The sequence below is a fragment of the Lytechinus variegatus genome, chromosome 9 (assembly GCF_018143015.1).
Source record: "Lytechinus variegatus isolate NC3 chromosome 9, Lvar_3.0, whole genome shotgun sequence".
NCBI lineage: Eukaryota > Metazoa > Echinodermata > Echinoidea > Temnopleuroida > Toxopneustidae > Lytechinus > Lytechinus variegatus.
This window is the reverse complement of record NC_054748.1, coordinates 36,753,401-36,761,200: the sequence shown is the minus strand read 5'-3', so window position 1 is coordinate 36,761,200 and position 7,800 is coordinate 36,753,401.

The following is a 7,800-nucleotide window of genomic DNA, read 5'->3' as shown; positions in this document are numbered from 1 at the left end:
GACAAAAATGTTGATGAAACGCTCCCCAGGATACGGCCATGCATGCCTGACAACAATAATTTGTTACGTTAATATCACCACGCTAAATGAAATCACAATAATTTTGAAACATAGTTCCATTTTTAGGCATATCATGCGCACTATACTTTTTCAACAGCCTATATAGCTGTTGAAAAAATATAGGCCTATAGGCCTTTATTTCAATTTCAGTTTCGCTGATTTTTTTTTAACTTGACCCCTTTTCACTTTCGCCCGATTGTACACAGTAAAAAAAAGTAGCACGTTAATTAAGCCTGTCATTCTAACAACAAGTTTTTTAAACTATTTTGTAATTGTTAAAACTCTTTAAACAACTTTAAAAAAAGTTTAAGCAGTTGTTTAAAAAGTTTAAAAAGTTTAAACAATAGCTGTTAGAGTGATGGGCTTAAACAAAGCCGTGCTTAAAATTTCAAACAACGTTTTTTTTTTTAATTCTTGATCCCCTTTTACTTTTACGCATCTTCATCGCCCGATCGTAAAAAAAAATTTAATTTGTAAATGTGCTGGGATATCCATAGACACTGACTGGCTATCCATATTAATAGCAGGGACCCGCAGAACTGTTCCAAAGAGGGTAAATCATCAAATGTATCAACAATTTAAGTGCCAAGGCCTATTTTCTGTTTCTGTTGCAAGGGTCGTCACAAAAGCAAAGCTTGCCAAGTGGGACAGCCCTGGATAATTATAGCCAAAATAATTATACCGTCATAAAACGTGCAAGTGCATGAAGGGATTGGGAGCATGTGTGTGCGGGGGGGGGGGGGCAAGGGAGACGGTCCTTTTTTCTAAATCAGTTTTGTGTTGTTTCCTTTTTAAATATATACATAATTATTATAGTCAATGTCTCATTAAAATAATAATAGAAATGATAATGATAATGATAAAAACATTCATCGTTGTATAGGTATTGGTTTGATTGTGATTATTTCATAGCTCGTTGAAAGGAATCAAATGATCATTCTACATAGGCCCAATGAGTGAAACTGGCAATGCGTTCCAAATATTAGGTTCATATGACATAATATCCAGAAAGATCTATCATATTCACCCTTTCCCCTTTACTTTTCCTTCTTGTTTTTCTCCTTTTCTTTTTCCTTGGTGACTTGGTCTTGAAACTTTTTTGGGGGGGGCATGGGCCCAACACCCCCCCCCCCACACACACACACACACACAGTGGGTGTACATATTATCTTCAGAATGGTGCCCAGGGATCCGTTGCAGAAAGAGTTCCTATTTAACATGTTTAAGATCCCGAAGGCGGGCTGCTGATTGGGTGGAAATCTACATGGATAATCGCATTTGTTTGCAACTCTCCGTTTTTCGTGACCACAGACCAGTCCTATAATGAACTGAACTATAGAGGGCGACAATGTCCAAAGCGTAACGTGAGGATTATGAGTTTTTAGCCCTCCAAAATAAAACTCAACGGGTAGACCAGCATGATGGCCATGGGAAGCGGGGTGTTGGGGGCCGGGGTTGGGGGTGGGTTGCTGAATCATCCCAAAACAATTTTCTTGGGGGTACACTCTAAAAACAAATCATTAAGAGATGACAAATTAATAGGGTCAACTGGGTGTAGCCGTGCAATTGTTCTAGTCATATTTGACTATTTTCTAGTCGTATTTCACTCCAACAGGGTTATTTCTGACCCGAAAATATATCAGTTGCACCCAACTGACTAGTCAGTTTGACTGATTTGTTGTAAGAGTGTACTGAGTGTATTATTCTCCATAGGCAGCATGCCAAAGTATTTTTTCAAAGGTGTGTAAAAATAGATAGATAACCGAAATGGCCTTCATTTAGAAGTGAAACCCTGTTTTTCTTTTTTTTCTTTTCATTTCTTTTATTTTTGCCTTTCCTTTCTTTTCCTTTCTTTTCTTTTCTTTCATTTTCTTTTCTTTCATTTTCTTTTCTTTGCTCTTCTTTTCATTTCTTTTCCCTTCTTTTCCTTTTTTTCTTTGCTCTTCTTTTCTTTTCTTTACGTTCTTCTCTTTTCTTTTCTCTTTTCTTTTCTTTTCGTTCTTCTTATTTTTGCTCTCCGAATTTCTCGGGACCAATTTGATTTCCATTTTGTAGTGAAAACTTTTTTTTTTTTTGGGGGGGGGTTCAAATTTATATCGGCACCCCCAGAAAAAAAATCGCTCCCTGGGCCCCTGAGGTAGACCTTATGATTAGGCTCTTATTATTTTCAAAATTAATATTTCTTTGATAAAGCTGAAGTAAAGACCAAATAACTATGCTTATGCAGTTAAAGCTGGAAACATTACATGCAGTGAAAAAAACAAAACAAGGAGTCTACTCAAGTCCGAAATAAAACTTAAACATTTCCAAGATGATTTTTTTTATTTCCGACCTTATTTGGGCTAAAAATATTTCGGGTTGCTTGTCTGATATTATGCCTTATTGCCCGAAAATACAGAGAGGAAACTGAATTTCATAGAGGCTATAATAAATAATGATAAAAAATATTATTATAATTGACAGTACTCAATTAGATGAAGTGGACAGACACAATCAAAATTTACAAAAATAGGTGATCTGCTCACACAAAAAGGGACTTTTAACCTCCTGGAACAAAAGGGGCATAACCCCACCTTAGGCCCAAAGCACTTAATGTCATTTACATATTCATCTAATGACCATGTATCAGAAGATTGTCACTAAAGGGATAGTCCGGACTGAAAATATTTATAACTTAATACATAGAGTAGAATTCACTGAGCAAAATGCCGAAAATTTCATCAAAATTGGAATAAAGTTATTGAAGTTTTAAAGTTTAGCAATATTTTGTGAAACAGTCGTCATGAATATTTATTAGGTGGGCTGATGATGTCACGTCCCCACTTTCCGTTTTATTACATAAAATCATAATTTTTTTATAATTGCATACTTGTCTGTTTCCCTTATATAATGAAATAAGATTTTTTTTTAATATTAATTCACACCTAAAAAGGGACATTATAATCAAATTTGTGTAATCACGATAGGTACCTGTCTTGCTAAATAAAGCGAGCGCGAAGCGCGAGCTGAAATTTTTGCATATTTTGACCCCAAACAGCGAGATTTTAAGGAATATATTTTAGGAATCCATATATGCATATCTCACCATAGTCATCTAATACGAGTACTAAGCGCTTGCTGATTTTATTAGACCTACATCTGAACACATGAAACACTTTTTGTAGTCATTGCAATCATGATTATCATACGCATCTCACTAATCAAATATTGCGAGCGCGAAGCGCGAGCTGAAAATTTAGACAATTTAGACCTGAAGTGGGGCATTCTAAGGTTTCTTTGTAGGAAGTAACTGGGACCATACGTATTTCATTAGTCAAATGATGCGAGCGCGAAGCGCGAGCTGAAAATTTTTGATATTCAGATCAGAAGAAGGGACATTTTAAGGACTGATTTTAGGAATTCATGAAGAGCAGACATATCTCACCAATCCACTAATGCGAACGTAATCACGGACAGGAAATGTTTCATGTATAGACCTTAACATGGGGCAATCAATTTTTAAGTCATGTAAAAGAAGCATATGTCACTACATAAAACAATGATAACTCAAGTGCTAGGAAATATATTTGGTTTATATTGACTTGAAAACGGGATGTTTTTATGGAAGCTTAAAAGTGCCACCGAGATGTTGAGATAATTATCTCGGGAAGTCGACATCTTGATAGCAAAAGATAAGATGACGAGATCCTGGATCTCATCATGTCGACATCTTTTAGAAGAGATGATGAGATGACAAGATCCCGGATCTCATCATGTCAACATCTTTTCGAAGAGATGTTGAGATGACAAGATCCCGGATCTCATCATGTCAACATCTTTTAGAAGAGATGATGAGATGACAAGATCCTGGATCTCATCATGTTGACATCTTTTGGAAGAGATGATGAGATGACAAGATCCTGGATCTCATCATGTTGACATCTTTTGGTAGAGATGATGAGATGACAAGATCCCGGATCTCATCATGTTGACATCTTTTGGAAGAGATGATGAGATGACAAGATCCTGGATCTCATCATGTTGACATCTTGTAGAAGAGATGATGAGATGATGAGATGATCTTGTCATCTCAACATCTCTTCTAAAGATGTTGACATGATGAGATCCAGGATCTTGTCATCTCAACATCTCTTCTAAAGATGTTGACATGATGAGATCCAGGATCTTGTCATCTCATCATCTCTTCTACAAGATGTCAACATGATGAGATCCAGGATCTTGTCATCTCATCATCTCTTCCAAAAGATGTCAACATGATGAGATCCAGGATCTTGTCATCTCATCATCTCTTCTAAAGATGTTGACATGATGAGATCCGGGATCTTGTCATCTCAACATCTCTTCGAAAAGATGTTGACATGATGAGATCCGGGATCTTGTCATCTCAACATCTCTTCGAAAAGATGTTGACATGATGAGATCCGGGATCTTGTCATCTCATCATCTCTTCTAAAAGATGTCGACATGATGAGATCCAGGATCTCGTCATCTTATCTTTTGCTATCAAGATGTCGACTTCCCGAGATAATTATCTCAACATCTCGGTGGCACTTTTAAGCTTCCATATGTTTTAGTACTTCAGGATTATATATCTCGTTAAACAGACAATGCGAGCACTAGGAACAATGAAGACGTAGGCCCTGGGCAAATTATGTTTCATAAAGTTATGATAAAAATGTTTCTTATGTAATGTAACATAACATAATTACAATATAACATAACATTATAATGAATGATATTTTCTTTTTTCCCCACTACTTTTCTCTTCCTTCCCCCCTCTTTTCTCCCCCCCCTTTTTTACGCCACTGTATGTCCATATGGCAAATACCCCTCCAATATTATTATTTTTCTTACCCCATGATGGTTCAATGGTTTTATTAGAGATTACATTAAAAAAAATTGACTTTCCATCTTAATCCCTTCCCAAAGACCCCAACATTGATGAACTGGAAGAAACGAGGGTTTTCTCTCCAATGTTATAATAAGGACATAAGTATTTCGTTTGGAAATGGTGAACTGGCTCTTTATTTGCATTTTATGATTCAATAATATTGTTTTATTTGTTAAGCGGTATTTTAGGAAGAATTTTTACCAATAAAGCAACTATCTCTTGTGATTTTTTTTTCATTTCTTTCGTAAAAAGTGGGGGATGTTTGTACAGGCCATCCCCCCTTCCTCGAAAAGTGGGGGGATATATATACCCCCATCCCCCGGGATTTACGCCAGTGTCAGCAGCAATAAATATCAAAATGCACTAAATCAGCTGTCAATCCAATTTTTCTAGTCTAGTTCTTTGAGGAAAATTTTTGAATAAACCTCATTTCATATAATAAAATACAAAAGAACAATTGGGGCTGTGACAACATCAGTCCACCTACTGATTCATGACGACTGTTTTCACAAAATATTGCTAAACTTTAAAAATTCAAGAACTTTGTTATCCGATTTTGATGAAATTTTTGGAATTTTGCTCAGTGAATTCTGCTCATTTATAAGCAATGAATACTTTCAGCCCAGACCATCCCTTATTTAACAATGTACTATGAATAAAAGATGGCGCTTATTGCTTTATTCATGGGCTTTTTATTAAAAAAAAAGTAAACGAAAAAGAAATAGAATTCGGGAGGGGGCTCAGCAATTTGCCCCTTTCTTCGCGGCACCGCGAGCGTGCATTGTAGACAGAATCTACCCGAGAGAGTTCAGTGGCACAAAACAGACAGCTTGCAGCATCAATGGAAAATTTTCAAGTGCATGGACATGTTGAACAAACAACGTAATCTCTCTGTTTAAAAGCCCGCGACAAAGGCTTTTACTCACCTTCTAACAGAGAAAATAGTCTGAATTCATTCAAACTGCGTTAAATCTATTACGTAAGTGTAATCATTACTATTCAATAATATCTTTACACTTAACAATAATAATTTCTTTGCATCTCAACTAAAATATAATATCATTATAAGCATCGCCTTTTATGCTAATCGATGAAAGCGCATCGTTTATTTTATTTTAATCAGTCGTGTCTGCGATCAAGAATAATTAATTTCGCGGTTGGGAAGTATTCCCGAAGGACATGTCTGGAAAAAAGAGGTGTGGGCTCCATAATAAGGCTCTGCTTCTTTTGATTGGCTGTTATCTTGGGGGCTCGTCTCTGACGTCACAATTGCCTGTCTGCTGCATTCGGTGCAGGTTCATCTTATTTCGGCGGGTAAATCCCACCTGCATATCTGGGGAGATAATTTATGATGATATATAGCTACATCTTTTTCTGTGGCTTTCTTTTTTCCCCTCTTTATATTGTCTCTCATTTACTTGATAAAGGCGACTACTACTGAACCAGCAGAATTCAGTCAACCAAAATAAATACCATACCCAAACAATGCGATCAATTTGAAAATCGATTTGCCAATCAAGCAAGCAAGACGGAAGGAGAACAAAATGTTAGGGGGCCGGCCCGGGGTGGGAGAGGGAGGGGGGGGGGGGGGGTACTCGCAGTGCAATTGCATACAGGGAAAGTGATGCTTAAAAAAAAACCTTTACACATTGAATTTGAGCTGGAAATCGATCTTGAGTGATGACCTTCTTATTTTTCTACTGTAATTGTTCCTTTTGTTTTCCAGTTCGTAAAACATGGGTCTCTTATTTATAGAAGAAGAAGAAGCGAAGAGGAGGAGGAGGGAGATGAAGAAGAATAAATAAATAAATAAATAGACAAATGAAATATCAAAATGTAGGCAACATACCATATAACTTATATCAAAATTGTTTCAAAGTGAAAAGTAACAAAAATAGGGGGTAGTATGGGCAGTAGGCCTACTTTAAATGTCAAGTCCACCCCAGGAAAATGCTGACTTGAATAAATAGAGAAAAATCAAACTAGCATAGCGCTGAAAATTTCATCAAAATCGGATGTAAAATAAGAAAGTTATGACATTTTAAAGTTTCGCTTATTTTTCACAAAACAGTGATATGCATAGTAGGTGACTCAATATTGATGATGTCCATCACTCACTATTTCTTTTGTTTTTTATTGTTTGAATTATACAATATTTCATTTTTTATAGATTTGACAATAAGGACCAACTTGACTGAACCATATAGTATTAAACAATGCTAATTCCACATGTTCAGAGAGGAATTAATTAGTGTATCACTTGACAATGAGGAGAAAATTAGAATATTTCATATTTCACATAACAAAATACAAAAGAAATAGTGAGTGGATGACATCATAGTCTTCTCATTTGCATACCAGCCAGGATGTGCATATAACTTTTTTGTGAAATTAAGCAAATTTTTAAAATATCATAACTTTTTTATTTTACATCCGATTTTGATGAATTTTTCAGTGTTGCGCTTGTTGGATTTTTCTCTTTTTATTCAAATGAACTTTTTGTTGGGTGAAGGCTGAAGGCTTATAGGTCTAGGACTACCATTTTGCTTATCGTGAGTTTTGGAGCCTATATCCAAGGATGAGAAAGTCAGAAAAAATAACGGTTTTATAGGTATATCTTTGAGGATTGTTCGACTAGTCTTATATAGTCCCTGGTATATCCGGGTGGTATATATATTTTCCAGACAATATTATGTTCGTTCATGAATGATATGCGATCCCCTCAACGTAAATTGCGTCACGATCCGATACACAGTACACACACACACCCACCGTACAACACAGAGCTAGCTAGCTGCAGCGTATTCCAGATACGTAATACAGTACATGTGCGAAAATATATCGGCAAC